The sequence below is a fragment of the Nicotiana sylvestris genome, chromosome 8 (assembly GCF_000393655.2).
Source record: "Nicotiana sylvestris chromosome 8, ASM39365v2, whole genome shotgun sequence".
NCBI classification, from domain to species: domain Eukaryota; kingdom Viridiplantae; phylum Streptophyta; class Magnoliopsida; order Solanales; family Solanaceae; genus Nicotiana; species Nicotiana sylvestris.
This window is the reverse complement of record NC_091064.1, coordinates 43645254-43665118: the sequence shown is the minus strand read 5'-3', so window position 1 is coordinate 43665118 and position 19865 is coordinate 43645254. Positions and strand designations below refer to the sequence as shown.

The following is a 19865-nucleotide window of genomic DNA, read 5'->3' as shown; positions in this document are numbered from 1 at the left end:
ATTATGCATTATATAACTTTTCTCATCATAATTGGGCAATAGTGAGGGGATTAAATTTCTTAAGAACATACAAACAACTTGTGGAATTGGAATTAAATGTTTCTTTGTTTCTCTGGTTTTCTGTTTTTTAACGTAGCGTAGTTAACAGATACTACAATTAACTAGCTAATGAATCGAGCTTAAAAAAGTTAACTAAAGGCCAATATCGAAACAATCACGTCTTTGGTTGTGTTTATAGAAACCCTATATGTTTGTTAATATACACAATGTAATGATAACTAATCTCCATGGTGCAATCGGGGTAGAGGTAAGGTTTGCGTACATATTACCCTCCCCAGACCCCACTTGTGAGATTACACTGGGTTGTTGTTGTTGTTGTTGTGGTGATGTCAAGGTATGAAAAAGGGGAGGGAAAGAACGGTTGATAAAAAATGTTTTAAACGAATAAAGTTCAAGTTGTTAGTAAGGTCCAGATATCAAGTGAAGCCAAATCAGGTCGAACCTAATTTGTTGTCTCAATTGAGCTAAATCACATTCACACCTAAGTTCAATTGAGCCGAGTCAAATCAAGTGGAATTCGAGACAACTCTTAAATGTTGTTCTACACGTTTTCCACCCTGCCTTTAGGAATTATTATACTTTTTAATAAGCAAATTGATGAAGAAAAATATTTTTAAAAACATTGAGAGTTGAAAATAATTGGGAGGAAAGTGCCGATAAAAATAGAACCTACACCAATAGCCACTTGTGGGGGTGACGACAAAAAAGCTTAGCTCTTAAGACAAATTTTTATTATCGTTTCCAGCTCGTAAGATGTATTGCTTGCGTGTTTCCAGCTCGTATTATCGTTGCCAATTTTTTATTATAAAAGGAAAGAAGATATGATTGTGTTGACGAAAGAGCCGAACGCTGACCGAAAGCACCTTCAAGAATTCGCATTCGGTAAAATCCCCTTTTCTCTTCTCTCTCTTTAATTATCTCATTATACGAAATGTGAGTTTCTGTTAGAAATACTGATATACAAGAGGATGTATTTTGGGAATTTCAATTTGAACGATGGGTTTTTGTGGGGTTTAAGGGTTCCCTTTTTAGCTGCACTGTACTGGGTCGAAATTTGAGAAATAAAGATTTTTGTAATGGTATAGCGGTTACGAGCAAAATGAGAATTTTTAAATTAAATTATGTTTAAATATAGAAATATGAGACTACAAAAGAAAGTTACATTGTAAGTTTACTTAATGGCTAAGATACAAAAGGGCTTCTACCTAATTTTACTGAGAATGTCGCAAATGTAAAGGTATAGAATGGATATAAATGATGAGTTAACGAAATTATGTTATATAGTCCCGGAAATGAAAGATAGTTGTACTTGAAAGATAGGAATAGGATGAAAATGAGGCATAATGGTTGTATTGTAAGTGTACAGAGCTCTGAAAGGCATTTCCCAGTTTGAGAATTACTTGTACTTTCTTCAGAGTGGTGGGTGAAAATTGAGAGAAATGTATATTTAGGATTCATATTGACCACCCCAACTAGTAGTAGTTGTTGTTGCTTTTAGATTGGTAGTTCTTGTGACTAATTCTTTTGAGAAGAATTTGTCGCTTTAATGGAGGATAATTTGTCTATTGTCTTTGTTGCTCGGATCCTCAAAAAATGCTGCCGCACCTGTGTCATATCCTCCAAAAATGCATAACTTTTGGAGGATCTAAGACATACCTGTGAACGATACTGAGTTGAAACAAAAATCAGAAAATTGTTAGAAGAATAAAGAAATATATAAAATAGTAAAGAATCAGAAATATTCCGAGTCCACAATTTTCTTGTGCGTCCTTAAGGAATTTTAACCCCCTCACACGTTGCCAAGGTAATGGATTAAATCCTCCCAGGATAAAACGGAATAAACCTTCCTGCAACAGTGGCAATACAAACTGCAGGATACCAACGAACTCAAAGAACGGAGCAAAATCACACTTACGAATTTGAGAGAGAGACTGCGAATTAGGATGCAGTATATTCAGAAAGAAAGAAGTTCTAGAGTGTTTTTCGTATATAGAAGATGCAGCCTTGCCTCAGAATTTATAGGCAAATATCAGAAGATGTGTCTGGAAAGGTGCCTTTTCAGAAAATACGCGGCCTGTCGCGGTTCTACCGCGATCGCGGCCAGAGAGCCTCTCTGAATCTGACTGCCGCGGTCGCGGTAGAACCGCGGCCAGCGAGGCCCTCTGAACGTTCAGCAGTGATTTGGCATTTAATTAATTATTAAATAATTAAATAAATTTTGTCCAAAAATAATCTTATCGATCGATCATTTGACAAATCCAAATCCAAACCCAAAGCCGAAGCCGAAGCCGAAGCCGAAGCCGAAGCCGAAGCCGAGCCGAGCGAGCGACGACGACGGCGCGAGGGTTCATTCTCTTCAACTCCTTTTAAGAGCTTTAAGAAGTGAATCTATATATAAGCACATAAATGTGATTGTCCCTCACCAATGAGGGACAAAGTGCAAGACAAAAGTTCACTTCTTCAAATTTTCATTTTCCCTTCCATTTTATTTCCCTCCATTTCCAATTCACACTTCTTCTCTTTTAAAGCCCAATGGCTTAAAGTCCAACAATCCCCCACATGAATGGGAATGGCTGTATCAAGAAAGATCATAGATGAAAGCTATGTGATTTTGCAAGTAAGGATTAATTGCATCTGGATAAGTAGGTTTCCCTTTGAACTTTCCGTAGTGAACATATGTCGGATATACTCGGTCAATCGGTAGATTTGATATCTTTGAACCGTCGAACTTTAGTGTATACCTAGACAGCCATATGTCACACAACCAACCCTTAACCGTCTTTTGGTTCTCATTGTTGTGTTCGTTTTAGCCATGAACACCGCCTGGTTTCATAAGTGCGTAGAGAATTGGCCTTACAGAATTCTCATTGAAGCGGCTTCTACTTCACACTTACATAGGTGATTCCTAAACGTGTAATCCTTTAGATTGACACTATTTGATAAATACCTCATCAAACTTAGGTAATCATTAAAGAACGTGTAAAGTTCTATCCTTGTTACTGAACATTGTCTTCATCACGAGAATGGACCAAAGTTTTATTTTGACAATGTTGAACCGGCCAATCATAACTTTGTTTGAGCTCCTTGAACCTAGATCTCGGAACAACCAAAATTCTAGGTAGAGTTACCGCCATGTTGACTTGTCCTCGGCCATAGTCCCATTCCCTTAGATGATTTCTCAACTCCCTCTCTAGTTAAGCCTTTTGTAAGTGGATCCGCAACATTATCCTTTGATCTTACATAATCAATAGTGATAATTCCACTAGAAAGTAGTTGTCTAACGGTATTATGTCTTCGTCGTATATGACGAGACTTTCCGTTATACATAACGCTCCCTGCCCGTCCTATTGCAGCCTCACTATCGCAATGTATGCAAATAGGAGCCAAAGGTTTTGGCCAGAACGGAATGTCTTCTAAAAAATTCCGAAGCCATTCAGCTTCTTCACCGGCTTTATCCAATGCTATAAACTCTGATTCCATTGTAGAGCGAGCAATACATGTCTGTTTGGAAGACTTCCAAGATACTGCTCCTCCACCAACAGTAAACACATATCCACTTGTGGACTTTGTTTCTGATGAGCCGGTTATCCAATTAGCATCACTATATCCTTCAATAACCGCAGGATATTTATTGTAGTGCAAAGCGTAGTCTTGGGTATACTCCAAATATCCCAGAACTCGTTTCATAGCCACCCAGTGATGCTTGTTGGGATTACTTGTGAATCGACTAAGTTTACTTATTGCACAAGCTATATCGGGTCGTGTACAGTTCATGATGTACATTAGACTTCCCAACACACGAGCATACTCCAATTGAGACGTACTTTCGCCTTTATTCTTCATAAGATGATGGTTTAAGTCAATTGGAGTCCTTGCACTTCTAAATTCCAAGTGTTTGAATTTTTCAAGTACCATTTTCACGTAATGTGATTGAGACAAAGCTAGACCTTGAGGAGTCCTCTGGATTTTAATTCCTAGAATTACATCGGCAACTCCTAAGTCTTTCATATCAAACTTACTAGCAAGCATACGCTTAGTAGCTTGAATGTCGGCAATGTCTTTGCTCATTATTAGCATATCATCAACATATAAGCAAACAATGACTATATGATTTGGAACGTTCTTAATGTAAACACATTTATCACATTCATTAATCTTAAAACCATTTGACAACATTGTTTGGTCAAATTTCGCATGTCATTGCTTGGGTGCTTGTTTTAGTCCATAAAGAGACTTAACAAGTCTACACACCTTCTTTTCTTTTCCCGGAACCACAAACCCCTCAGGTTGGTTCATGTAAATTTCTTCCTCAAGATCACCATTTAAGAAGGCTGTTTTTACATCGATTTGATGGATTTGAAGATCATACAAGGCGGCTAACGCTATTAGCATCCGAATAGATGTAATTCTTGTTACCGACGAGTATGTGTCAAAATAGTCAAGACCTTCTCGTTGTCTAAATCCTTTGACAACAAGTCTTGCCTTGTATTTGTCAATAGTACCATCGTCCTTCATTTTCTTCTTGAAAATCCATTTAGAACCCAATGTTTTGTTACCTGGAGGAAGATCAACCAATTCCCAGGTATGGTTGCTCAATATGGATTCTATTTCACTATTGACAGCTTCTTTCCAATATTGTGCTTCTGAGGAAGACATTGCTTCCTTGAAGGTACGAGGCTCATTTTCTAACAGAAAAGTCAGAAAATCTGGACCGAATGAAGTAGATATCCTTTGACGTTTACTTCTTCTTGGATTTTCTTCATTAGGCATACCATCTGTTATTTCCTCCCGAGGTCGTTTTGACTTTTGGCAGGTCACTTCACTTTCCTTTTTATACGGATAAATAGTTTCAAAGAATTCAGCATTATCTGATTCTATTATTGTATTAATGTGAATCTCAGGATTTTCTGATTTATGAACCAGAAAACGATATGCCTTGCTATTGGTTACATATCCAATAAACACACAATCAACCGTTTTTGGACCTATCTTAACCCTTTTAGGTTTAGGAACTTGTACCTTAGCTAAACACCCCCACACTTTGAAGTATTTCAAGCTAGGCTTCCTTCCTTTCCACTTTTCATAAGGAATGGACTGTGTTTTACTATGAGGTACACGGTTGATTATCCGGTTAGCTGTAAGTATAGCTTCCCCCCACAAGTTTTGTGGTAAGCCAGAACTTATTAGCAATGCATTCATCATCTCCTTCAATGTTCGATTCTTCCTCTCCGCCATTCCATTAGATTGTGGAGAGTAAGGGGCAGTTGTTTGGTGAATAATGCCAAATTCCAAACAAATTTCTTCAAAAGGAGATTCATATTCGCCACCCCTATCACTTCTTATCATTTTGATCTTTTTGTTTAGTTGCGTTTCAACTTCACTCTTGTATTGCTTGAAAGCATCAATTGCCTCATCTTTACTATTAAGTAAATAAACATAGCAGTATCTCGTGCTATCGTCAATAAAAGTAATAAAATACTTTTTCCCACCGCGAGATGGTGTTGACTTCATGTCGCAAATATCTGTGTGAATTAAGTCTAAAGGACTTGAATTCCTTTCAACGGACTTATAAGGATGCTTAGCATACTTTGATTCCACACATATTTGACATTTGGAATTAATGCAATCAAATTTTGGCAATACTTCTAGATTTATCATCTTCCGCAATGTTTTGAAGTTTACGTGACCTAAACGCGAATGCCATAAAGTGTTTGACTCAAGTAAGTAAGAAGAAACATTCACTTTATTGATAGGAACTGCTATTACATTTAGCTTAAAAAGGCCCTCATTTAGGTAACCTTTTCCTACATATACATCGTTCTTACTAAGTACAACACTATTAGAAACAAAAATACATTTGAATCCATTCTTGACAAGAAGTGAGGTAGACACAAGATTCTTGCGAATTTCTGGAACATGGAGGACTTGATTTAGAGTCACTATTTTTCCCGACGTCATCTTCAACGCAATCTTGCCAACTCCTTCAATTTTGGCCGTAGATGAATTTCCCATGAAGATTGTCTCGTCGGGTCCTGCGGGGGCATAAGAAGAAAATAACTCCTTGTTAGCACAAACATGGCGGGTGGCTCCAGAATCTATCCACCATTCTTTTGGATTTCCTACCAAATTGCATTCAGACAACATGGCACATAAGTCCTCCATTTCATCTTCAACCATGTTAGCTTGATTCTTTTTCTTCTTATCATTCTTGGGCGCACGACAATCCACGGCCTTATGCCCAGATCTTCCACAGTTGTGGCAATTACCCTTGAACTTTTTCCTGCTTGGTAATTCTTTGGTCCGGAAGCCTTCTTCCTCTTCTTATTTTGTGGCGCCTCCTCAACAACGTTTGCCCCCATTATTGTCGAGTTTCCACGTGACTTCTTTTCAGCATTTTTGTTGTCTTCTTCTATCCTCAGACGAACAATCAAGTCTTCTAGTGTCATCTCCTTCCGCTTGTGTTTAAGATAGTTCTTAAAATCCTTCCACAACGGAGGTAACTTTTCAATGAAAGCAGCGACTTGAAAGGCCTCATTTATGACCATACCTTCAATAACAAATTCATAATTAATAATAAGATAAATCTTATTAATAAAATTATTGATTCGGGTCATACCTTCAGCAAGGAGGTCATGCACAATGACTTGTAATTCTTGGACTTGAGTTATGACGGACCTAGTGTCAATCATCTTGAAATCCAAAAACCTTGCAGCCACGAACTTCTTAAGTCCGGCATCCTCAGTCTTGTACTTCTTCTCAAGTGCATTCCATAATGCTTTTGAAGTTTCCATGACACTATAGACATTGTACAAGCCATCTTCCAAACAACTCAATATGTAGTTTTTGCACAAGAAATCAGAATGTTTTCATGCTTCAGTTACAACAAGTCGTTCATCATCCGGAGTATTATCAGCCATGACCGGAGGATCCTCCTTGATGAAACGTTGCAAACTCAACGTAGTAAGATAGAAGAGCATCTTCATTTGCCAATGTTTGAAGTCAATCCCGGAAAACTTTCCGGGTTTTTCTGCCGGTGCCATAGCATGAGCAGGAGTAGAACGGCTTGTAACAGCAGCAACCGTTCCCGCAACACTTCCATTAGTTTGGTTTTCATTCGTCATATTTCTGTAAAGTTGAAAACAATACAGAACTTGTTAATCAGTGAAGTTTTTGATATCTTCAAACTGAATACCAAACCAACCATACAACACGTAACAATGGTGAAGTTTTTATATACTTCAAACCCGTACGTTTATTATTCCGGCAAAGTTTTTATGTACTTTAAACCGGACAGAAACAATTATAGGAGTAGAAAGCAACAAGGCTTTAGTCTCCAACAAAGTATAAAGAAAACAGTTTAATAATCAACACAGAAACGTTAGTAAATTTAAAATTCCTTAAGCTTGTGAACGATATTGAGTTGAAACAAAAATCAGAAAACTGTTAGAAGAATAAAGAAATATATAAAATAGTAAAGAATCAGAAATATTCCGAGTCCACAATTTTCTTGTGCTTCCTTAAGGAATTTTAACCCCCTCACACGTTGCCAAGGTAATGGATTAAATCCTCCCAGGATAAAACGGAATAAACCTTCCTGCAACAGTGGCAATACAAACTGCGATACCAACGAACTCAAAGAACGGAGCAAAATCACACTTACGAATTTGAGAGGGAGAGACTGCGAATTAGGATGCAGTATATTCAGAAAGAAAGAAGTTCTAGAGTGTTTTTTGTATATAGAAGATGCAGCCTTGCCTCAGAATTTATAGGCAAATATTAGAAGATGTGCCTTTTCAGAAAATACGCGGCCAGAGAGCCTCTCTGAATCTGACTGCCGCGGTCGCGGTAGAACCGTGGCCAGCGAGGCCCTCTGAACGTTCAACAGTGATTTGGCATTTAATTAATTATTAAATAATTAAATAAATTTTGTCCAAAAATAATCTTATCGATCATTTGACAAATCCAAATCCAAAGCCGAAGCCGAAGCCGAGCCGAGCGAGCGACGATGACAGCGCGAGGGTTCATTCTCTTCAACTCCTTTTAAGAGCTTTAAGAAGTGAATCTATATATAAGCACATAAATGTGATTGTCCCTCATTGCATGACAAAAGTTCACTTCTTCAAATTTTCATTTTCCCTCCATTTTATTTCCCTCCATTTTCAATTCACACTTCTTCTCTTTTAAAGCCCAATGGCTTAAAGTCCAACAATACCCGGCAGTATTTTTGAAGGTTCCGAGCAACATACTCTATTGTTCTATTAAGCTTTTGGATGTGTTTAGCAAGCTTAGCCATAGCCCATAGGGTTGTCATAGTGATCTATGTGAAGGAAAGGTCCGTTCAGTTGCAGGGGAACTTTTAAGTTGAGGGGGTTGTTCGTTTTGCAGCTTTAAATTGTAAAAGACTTCACCTGCCCCTCTTCTGTCCAATATTTTGGCTCTAACAGCAAGATTGTATATTTGGTGAATGCTCCCACACTCCAAATTGGTTTAGTCTTATTCTTGACTTCGGTATGGCATTCCCCCAATTTCTTCTAAGCACTTATGATGTTACGTTGGAATATTTGCTAGCTTTATCACAAGAAGTTATTAGATCTAGTCTTATGCTTGCCTACTATTCTTTAGTATGCACTCTAGCTATGTGTTCTAAGTAGCTGGGATGCTATTCCCTCATTATACCCACATGAAGTAGTTGTTTCAGGATGTTGCAACTAATGTGGCTGTTAATGCATTTTCCGACTCCTGAATTGAGGTTTTCAAACGGATGGGAATCTTTGTTTATCAACTTGTATTGGTCACGATAGTTGAAAAGCCAATTTTTTTTTTTTTTGAAATTGTAAATGTTTTATTGATAGAAGGTACCAAGATGGTACAAGTAGTACAATAACAAAGGGAAAGCAGATCAGAGCATAAAGAACATAAAGATTACAACTACCGTCTGCCCCCTAGCAAGTTCAATAAATCCATTTACTTATTTATGCTACCAATAAGACTACCCTTACACCATAAGAAAAGATTCTGCAAACATTTGTTCTTAATTCTAGAAATATAGTCTCTTGGTCCTTAAAAACAAGCTCTATTCCTCTCCAGCCATAAGATCCAAAATATGCATATGCATTAGGTATTCCAAATCTGCTACAACCTTTTCTGAATCCTCTGCCCTTGCCAGCACTCGAGTTGGCCCCTTAACCTGCCCAAGAAATACCACATATACTCAGAAAAAGGTCCCAACATTGTCTTGAAATTCTACTGTGCAGAAAAAGATGTTGAACTGATTCTTGATCCTCCTCACATAAGTAGCACCAGTTAGCCAGGAGAAAAGCCAAAGTTCATTGATACGGAGGATCATGAGAAGCATTCTTTCTCTATGTGTTTCACTAGATATTGATATATAAACTCTAGTTTTGTTCACCTTTTCTTTGAGAAAGGTATAGTTTATGGACACCTAAAACTGCATGTGTGGTTATTTATATACGTAAGCGTCAGGTTGGAACATTTGTTTCTCTAATTTGGAATACCTCTTGTATTCGGGATTTTCCCCAAATTATCAATAATATTTATACTGTATAAGAGAAAGACAATTTAGCCTCAAACACAACTTAGAAGGTAAGTATATGATGCTTTTAATTGAGCTTCTGCGTGTTTGATCAATTTGGGGGGGGGGAGATATGGTACTCCGGATGCTGGAAATTCTTGGTTTGAAACGGCAAAGCAAATATTAATCAGCTGATTTAGTTCTTTGCTTTCTTTACTTTGGACAGTTTGATTGATTCTTTGAAGCATGGTTTTATATGTGGAAAGTGGAAACACACTCCTCATGTGTTCCAAACTGATGTACTCCCTCTTATATCTTTAATCTTTAAGAGACTTAATGATATAGCCAAATTTGGGGCCTCTAGCTTCATATTTCTATCCAAACTTTTGCTGCTGTTGTAGTAGCCCACCTGTTCGTGGACAGCGGAATAAAACAAACTGTTTTAGTAAAAGACATTAGCTTGTATACATTTCTTTTTTCCGGAGCCGAGGATCTATCGGAAACAGCCTCTCTACCTTCTCAGGGTAGGGGTAAGGTCTTTGTACACACTATCCTCCCCAGACCCCACTTGTGGGATCCCACTGGGTTGTTGTTGTTGTTGTTACGTTAGCTTGTATACCAAAAAAAGAAAGAGATTGAATGTCAACTGGGGGCATGATGTAGAACCTAAATATGTAAATTTATGTCTTCCAAGTTGTAACTGTATGCACATATGGAGTTCTGAAACCTAGTTAACCGGTTTGCAGAAGTTAAACTTCGATAAATCTTTCGTTTGAAAATAAAGAAGGTAGAGAAAGGTAGGCAGGACATTTGCCCCACAAACTTATCACTGAAACATGGTTTTATAGTTGTCCCTCCTTCATCGAGATTGAACGTTGATGCGAGATTGAACGATGATGCGAGATTGAACGATGATGCAGTTTATGCTATGCTTTCAATGTTAATCGTGTTTATTATATGTAAGTCTGTGATTGTCAACACATTGCTGAATTGTTTGATATTTTTCTTGTTACAGAAACTATGGCTTAGAGGAATCTCCATTGGCCAAAAGTATTAATAGGCAAACGTTCATTTTTTCCTTGGGGACTATCTCATGTTATGTCTAGTTTATTTTTGCTCGGATTTTGAGTCAGAACCTTTTTGGTTTAGATCATGTTCAGAATGAAAGTGGAAGTGGTATGCTAAAAGAAAGTGCCAATTATAAAGAAGGAACTTGTTTGCAGCTAAACTCTATAAGTTCTCAGAGTCTTGATTATAGTAATCACCACTGTTGATAAACACGCTTTACTTTGTTCATATTTTAGAATTTATTTTCCTTTATATTCTAATTCAATTATGTAATACATACAGGAAGAAGATAGTCATTATATGGATAAGAAGGAATTTAGAAAGGAAATTTCTGAGGAAGTGACTAGGGAGTCACTAATTGCCATTTCTTATTCTGAACCAGAAAAGGATCTTTCTGTTCGACCTAGACCTGGAAACTGCCACACTGAGAATGTTGTTAAAGCGCTAAATGCTGATGGAGATGATAAATACTCTGAGCTGATCTCAATTTCCTACGAAGAGTCACCAGACGCTAAAGTTGAACTCAAGGGCTAAATTGCTCATCCAGCTGTGTAAAACACTTCCTTTGCAACATGTTGTATGTTACACATGAAGAACTGGATTTAACTTGAATTTGCAGTGTTCCACATGGACTCTACCCAATAAACTCTTCTGTTATAATCAACCTAAACCAAAATCAAGCACACAAGTGCTTCACCAAGCTTTTGATTTTCTTTGTATTTAGATTTGGTGCATTTTTTCTCAAGTTTGAACTGCAGAACTTTGTCAAAAGTCACTCACCTGGAGTGTCCTTTTTGTTTCCCAAGTGTAGCTGTTATTTGGTGCCCGATCGTGTTTTGTAGCTTTGTTTAAATCATATACGGCGTCTGTGCAAATGTTGTGCTTTCCTTTTGACTGTGATCAATTCATTCCAGCTGCAGAGCCTAGTTCTTATGACATGTGAAAGCATCTATTATCACTATGTATTTACTTATTGATGTTGGGAAGTGAAAGTTGTGTTAATGACTTGTGAATACATCTATTATTATTTAGGCCAAATACATATACAGCCCGTTAAACTTGACACCAAATTTCACTTGGGCACTTCAACTGAGGCTTGTTCCTATTGAACACCTAAGCTTTATACAAAATGCGCCTATTAAACACATTTTGCTATTATGTAATAGCACAGTGTTTGTCACATTTTAGAGGCATCTTGTATATTGTTCACTGGAAAATGCATAGGTGTTGGCCGTAAAAGTGATCTCCGCCAATTACCTTTTTTCTAAATATTTTTCAATTACTTTCTTTTTTTCATATGGGCGGCCACCAACCATAATCACCAGCTCCTCTTCCTCTTTCAGATTTGGCTGCTGCCACCATCATCATCACCTCTTTCTCCTTCAAATCCGACCACCAATATCACCACTATCTCCTCCACGGTCTTCTCCAGTTCCGACTGTAGGCCACCATATCCACCAATATTTTCTTCTTCTTCAGATTCGGCGCTTCTACATCACCACCACCTCCTCCTCCTTCAAGTCCGATCACCACCACCACTGCCTTCTTCTTTATCAAATTTGACCATTATCACTGCCACCTCCTCCCCTTTATCAGATTTGGACGCCCACCACCAAAACCATACTTTAATCTAGGTAAAAAAAATATTAAAAAAGAAGAAGAATCGAAGCAAATGAAGGATTAATTGACAAGGTAATGCTGACCTACTATAGGATGGCATTCATCAAGACTTAGAAGTTGTTTGGCTAGTCAAACTGACTTATAAGCACTTTTTGGTTTATTTACTACGTTTTATAAAATTAAAAGTGCTTATAAGTTAAAGTGTTTATAAATAAGCTGGTCTCCCCAACTTATCAAATTTCAGCTTATAAGCACTTTAGGTTTGACCGAAATAATTACTATTATATCCCTAAAATATTTCTTTTTAAAATAAAATTCTTCATATATCCAGTTCTTCAGCTGTTTATTATTAATTTTAGCATTTTTATTCAAGTACATAATTACTTATTTTTTAAATCATCTTCAGTACTTAAGAGTGCTTTTCAGCACTTAATGCTACTCTAAATCAGCTAAGCCAAACGGGCCCTTAGAATACAAAAAAGCTTTCAATTTAGATTTGTGTTGTAGCTAAAGTTGGTTGATAGCATATTATGTCAGTGACAGTGACGGTATTCCCAGCCATTAACTCCGTTTTTCTCTTTCTTTCTTTTATCAGATTATTTTTAATATTGTCTATTTATTTTTGCTGACATGTAATTTTTTTTTTTTGGTTTGGTCTTCCATTTTAAAAGAGAGTGAGATGCACGCAATAGTATTGGTTTGGAATTATCAAATTTGTGTTTAATAGGCATATTTTATATGGAGTTCAAGTGGTCAACAGGAACAAGCCTTGGTTAAGGTGTCTAAGTGGAATTTAGTGTCAACTTTAAGGGGCTGTCTGGTAGGCTTAATAACTTGTCACAACCCAAATTTTCCTACGTAACATATCGTGACGGCACCTAGTTTTAGGGCTATGCATGGATCAGATCGGATCGGATTTAGTACATTTTGGATTGAAATTTCGGATTTCGGATTCCACAAAATGCAATCCAAATCCAATCCGAACTATATCGAATTGGATCGGATTTTAAAGTTCGGATCGATTTGGTGATTGGATATTCGGATCGGATTGTACTAAATATTTACGTCGTCAAGATAAAGTTCTTCAAGATTTGTTAGGCTTCCAACCAGTGTTTTCAGATCCGGGCTCTCAAGCTTCAAGAAATAATTATAAGAAAGGTCAAGAAATACTAACTGTGTCAATCTTGACAACTCCATTGGAATTTGCCCGTCAAAACCAGCATATGAAAAATTAAGGTAGGTTGAGTTTTTGAGTTTATAAATTTCTATTGGTATTTGAACAGCGTCTAAGTGATTATAAGCCAAATTCAGCTTCTCAAGATACTTAAGATCGAATAGGTTGCTTGAATTCTCAACTCCGACAGAAATTGTTTCATTGTCCAGTTCAAGAGAAGGTCGTTAATAATTCAAGAGTTCAACATAGTTCATCTCCATGAACATCAGTCCTAATCCACAGAAGAAAAGGAAAGCTGCAAATCCTAATTCTTGTGATAGAATCCATTACATAAACAAAACACAATCTTCATAACAAAACAAAATTAACTGAAATCTCAAATAGATGTCTAATGAACTAAAATCCTCAACCAGAATTCCTTAATAGATTACACAAAAGAGTTCCAAGTTCCAACTTCTATGGCCATCGCACTCAATCCTGATTCCTGGCACGCTTTCAAGTTCTGCAACACTGCACTTGTCAAAAATGAGAGGATCGGTAAATCACAGCCCTAAGTAAATGAGAGAAACAGTGGTACAAGCAATTTCCATGCACAGCCCTAAGTAAATGTGTATCATGTTAAGCTGGGTAAAACTTTGATAGTAGTTGTTAACTGTCTGTAGATTCTAAGAAAATTTAAGATTTAGTCGATGTGGTTGTTGACAGAACATCACGACACAAATGTTTAAAAATTCACCATTGATGACTTGGTAATGCATCAGCCTAATTATCCACGCAACAGCCTAATGCAGCAGCCTAATTATCCTCTCTAATCATACTCAACATAGTCAGAACATACTGGGCAGAACATTTCTCAACATAGTCAGAACATACTGCTCACAAAACTGGGCAGAACATACTCAACATAGTAATGAAGTCTTCAAACTTCAAAGACACTACAATTGTACAACAGAACATTGATAAAAGCAGAAGAAAAAGAAGTCATCACTCATCACAACAGAAAATTGATAAAGGCACAGTAGGAAATCTGGGTGAACTCCTACCTTCTATATGTCGACGATGCAAGGCTCTCTTCCGGTATTAATAAAGTCTATAGAATAAGATAGTAATAGAATAAATTTGTTTTAAAATAATCTAAAAAAAATATAACATAAGTATGCATTGAACACAAGTAAAGTAATACAAGAAATAAGATAGTCTTACCCGCTTCAAGTTGTTCAAGATTATCTAAATCTTCTTCAATTTTAACCGGAGTTGTTGATTCGTTTCGAAGCCAATCTTGGACACACACAAGAGCTTGAACCAATCTAGGAGTCAATGAACTCCTAAATGGATCAAGTATGCGTCCACTGGTACTAAAGGTTGATTCTGAGGCAACACTAGAAATTGGAATGGCTAGCACATCACGTGCCATCTCAGCAAGAGTGGGAAATCTGGGTGAATTCAACTTCCACCACCCCAGAATGTTAAAATTTTCAAAGTCTTCCTCAACATATTCACCCAAATATTTATCTAACTCTATTTTAGAATCAATTCCTTCACCCTTCTTATGCTTCTTTAAATCTAGCATGAATTTTGAAAGTGATGATGAAGAAGTAGATGAAGTTGGAGAAGATGGACATGAACCAGGGAAAGATGGAGAAGATGGATATGAACCGGAAGATGGAGAAGATGGAGATGAACCAGAATCACCATTCTTCTTTGCATACACATTGAACAAAGATTTCATGTATGTCTTTACCTCAATTTGTATTTTCACACCTATTGTTTCTCCAAACATAGCAGCAAGAGCAAACGAAAGAGATTGAAACTTGTGGCGTGGATCGAACACACATGAAATAAAAATTATTTTGTTCATCTTTTATGGATCCCCCCAATACTTATCAAACTTCTACTTCATATTCTTTGCCATTTCTTTCAAGGTAGCATCTTCACTTTGCATCAACTCTTTCAAAGAATAACCAACAACACATATCTCAAGAAAGTGCACATTAGACGTAATAAAGTGTACCTGATACCTTCAAGGTGAGTTCATAAAATATTTCAAGAAACTTCACAGTACGTCTTACACTATCCCAATCAGTACTTAAAAGTGGATCTGCAAGCTGCCCATCCTCACAAATACAGTTAGAAATACATGACATCAAACCATAATCAATATTACAATATTTTGTAGAGGCTTCCTCATAAACTGTAGCAACCTTCAACATCAAATATGTGGAGTTCCACCTAGTAGGAACATCCAAGCACAATGATTTTTTAGAAGTTATCTTATCGAGATCACAACATTCTTTAAACTTCTTCCATCTTGCAGGAGATTGTCTAATGTACCTAATAGCTTGTCTTATTCGTTCCACAGACACACTCCCTACTCTCAACCCATCTTGAACAACTAGATTATTGATGTGAGCCATACATCTAACATGAACATGCTTACCTTCCATCAAGTTAGTGTTCCATCTAGTAAATTGTTGGGATAATTCTTTAACCATGACATCGTTAGAATTTGCATTATCAACTGTCACAGTAAATACTTTATCCACTCCCCATTCAAGTAAACACTTAGCAACACCACTAGCTAAATCTTGACCTTTGTGACTAGTAATTGGACAAAAATTCAATATCTTTTTATGCAAATTCCAATCCAAATGCACATCCCTACCCAGTCTCTAAGATTAGGTAAGCCTAACAATCATGTGAAATAACTGGAGTAATAATTAAAAGTCTCAAAACTTCAATAATTATATAAAATAAAATATGCAACTTAATATGTACAACTCCCAAAATCTGGTGAAATATAAGTCATAAGCTCTAAATAATAGTACTGAATAATCATATATATTATTGTCTATAATAGGGAAACGAAATAAGGAAATCAAGATAGAAGGGAACTCTAAGGCCTGCGGACGCTGGCAGATATACGTTGAAGTCTCCACGCTCGAACTCAAATCATTGATGCCTGAACTAGTAAGATGTACCTGGATCTGCACAAAAAGATTTGCAAAAGAGTATCATGAGTACAACACAACGGTACCCAGTAAGTGTCAAACCTAACCTCGGTAGAGTAGTGACGAGGTCAGGTCAAGGACCTACTGGAATAAATAAAAGACTAAACAATATAAGGCGGTGTAATAACGATAGTAATGAAATTGAAACAACAATTTGCATATCAAGGTTAGTTAAACGGAACTAAGCAAGTAGTGTAACACGGAGAAAAACAGATATTAATATGCTAAGGAAGCAACAACCAAATACAAGTGCAAAAATGGAGGATTTCTAACAAGACTCACTACCAAGGTACCGTCTCATAGTCTCAAATCACAAGAATAAATCACAATTTCTCCTTATATCACCGCGGGAGCCTTAACATTTAGTTTTAAAAATTATTTTCCCGCAATAGCATCTCGCGTTTTAGCCCACCTTATCACACCGCTTGACTTCTAGTAGTTTCCCTACTAGCCACGTGCATCAAGTCCACCTTATCTCACTGCATACGTTTTAAACTCAAAATCTTATATCACCGCATGTGTATCAATATCACAGTGTATCACAAATCGTACCTCAAGTGCCAAATATCACGACTTGCCAGAAACCAAACAATAACAGAATTTCACAATAAGAAGCCCACGACTCAATCACAATGTACACAAAGTCTCAATAATAACAACCGGAAGTGAATAACTCAATAGAATGATATTTCACAACTTAACACTTTGTCTCAATAGGAATCACGACCTTTGTAACTCAATACCAACTTCAACAACAAGATAATTTAAGAGTAGCAACTTCAAGTAAGGAGTTCAACAGTTAAATAAGGAATACAGAATAAAGGAAACAAGAACTTCAACTAAACATGTAGGACAATTAGCAAGTAACAGATAAGACAAGCAGACATGCGAGAATAGACTAGAAATGATGACTATAATATGTTAAGATAACTCAATTAAGGCATGAAAGAAAACTACATAGCTAAAACCGATAATTTTTACATTTAGCCCATGTACACACTCGTCACCTTGCGTACACGGCTTCCACACATCACAATTATCACAAGCAACACCAATCCAAAGGGGTAATTCTCCCACACAAGGTTAGGCAAGTCACTTACCTCAAATCCCGCTAACTCAATCAATTAGAAGGCCTTTTACTTAAGTATCCAACTCCGAACGGCTTGAATCTAGCCAAAACAATTTCATACTATAAATATAACTATAAGAAACTAATTCAAACAATGAAATTATGATTTTTGCGAAGAATTAAAAAGTCAATCCGGGCCCGCGTCTCAGAACCCGACCAAAATTATATAATCCAGACACCCATTCGATATCGAGTCCAACCATATAAGAATTATTCAAATCCGACCTCAATTCTCCTTTCAAAACTCAATAATTTAGTCTAAGAAGTTTCTACCATCTTCCCCCAATTTCCAACTCCAAAACACTAATAAATGAAGAAATTATCAATAGATTCATGTAAATTAACCAAAACCGAGTTGAGATTCCTTACCCCCCAAAGTTTTCCTTGAAGAACCCTAAAAAAATTGCCTCCCACCGAACTTTTTAAGTCCAAAAATAAATTATAAATCAAACCCTCGGAATTACCTAAAGAAACTTATAACCACTCACCTAACCATAACACCCACAATTATAAATAAATAAAAAATAGCGCAATTATTTTTTGTATTAAAATGCTATTTATTTTTTTTGGTTTTTTGATCCGGTGTCTAGCATTTGTATTGGAGCTTACTAAATTCAGATTCGTGCCAGGAAGGCGAATATTGGGGGCTGACTAAATTCAAATTCGCGATTCCATACCCAAGACTCCAACCCAAGATCTTCAATTAAGGATAAAGGAGTACTTATTACTCTACCACAACCCTTGTTCATAAAATGTCGAATGCTTCAACATCTCCAACTCATAAAATCTCAAACCCTACCACTATCAAACTGCCTTTTCTTTTAATCTTATTTTTACAAAATTTTACTTTCAAAATCTTTTTTTGCAACTTATCCAAATGTGACAGAAGACCCTTTTTCTTTTTTTGGTTTATCATCCGGTGGTTAGTATTCGTATTGGGATCCAATTAATTTAGATTTGCACGGTATCAGACTCACTAAAGAGGATGTTCTTTTTGCAATGATTTTTTTTCATTTTTAAAGTCAATTAATTAAGGGTAAAATTTATCCATTTTACTACAACTTTTGATGATAATGAGAGAAAGTTTTTCTGTTTTTGCTTTTAGGCGCAAGATTCAAGGGATGTGAGAGGGCCCACCGCCAGGGCATTTGCATCTATACCCGCTTTTGGGGTCATGTATTAACTTGTGCCCGCTTTGCAAAAAAAATTGCAACGTACTCACTTTTTCGCGTAACTTCAGCATACGGGGCTGAAGCAGCAAAGACAATCACGCAAAACTTCAGCATTCAAGTAGACGGGCCTGAAGTAGCAAGTGTGCCGAAGTTTTGTTCTCTATTTGCTGAAATTTTTGTTTGTAATTGCTGAACTTAAGCATAATAGCTGAAGTTTTGTTCTCTATTTGCTGAAGTTTTTGTTTGTATTGCACTAAATAAGTTGAATTTTTTTCCTAGATTCATTAGCTTTGTCAAAAACTTCAGCAGAAGATGCTGAAGTTATTTAGTTCATTTATAAAAACTTAAGCACTAAATAAGCTGAAGTTTTTTTGTCCTGAATAAGCTTTTTCAAAAATTTTAGTAGAAGATGCTGAAGTTATTTAGTTCATTTTTAAAAACTTCAGCACTAAAAGCTGGAGTTTTTTTGTCCTAGATTCATTAGTTTTGTCATAAAGCCTTTTCAAAAAGTTCAACAGAAGATGCTGAAGTTATTTAATTCATTTGTAAAAATTTCAGCACCATATAAGCTTAAGTTTTTGAAAAAGCTTTCTAACATACTAGATAAATAATCAGATTGCCAAAAGTATCTAAATCATAAATTTTGGAAACAATAAACGTGAAGAACAGAATTATCATTGTCTACTAACTTACGTACGTGGAAATATTCACAAATTATTGTCTACTAACTTACGTAATTATTTATAATTTATTTTTAAATAATCTGATAAACATATTTATGGCAATCATCCCATGAACTGAAGTTTCATAGCAGCATCAATAGCAACAGAAGAAAGAAGAAGAAAACGAAGGAGGAGAAGAAGGAGGAGAAAGGGGGCTGAAGTTGTTTAAAAAGTGAGTACAAGTTAAAACTTTTTAAAAAAATGGGTATAATTTAAATGGGGCGACCAAGTACAATTTTTACCCCACGACCGCGAGTAAAAAGTAGCAGGTAGCCCAAGGTAAGGAAATTTCAATATTATCAAGCATTTGAAACCATCTTTCAATATTGGAACTTGAATCCATGCCATTGACAAAACAACTCAAGATATCAGCCAAAAGT

General features: G+C 36.5%; 1 non-coding gene across 1 annotated transcript; it reads left to right on the top strand.

Moving 5' to 3' along the window:
* Positions 1-510: 510 nt before the first annotated feature.
* LOC104238633 (uncharacterized) lies at positions 511-11662 on the top strand. Its single transcript, XR_011401553.1, has 2 exons — positions 511-942; positions 10943-11662. It is a non-coding gene; the product is annotated as an uncharacterized protein (transcript).
* The last annotated feature ends 8203 nt before the right edge of the window (positions 11663-19865 follow it).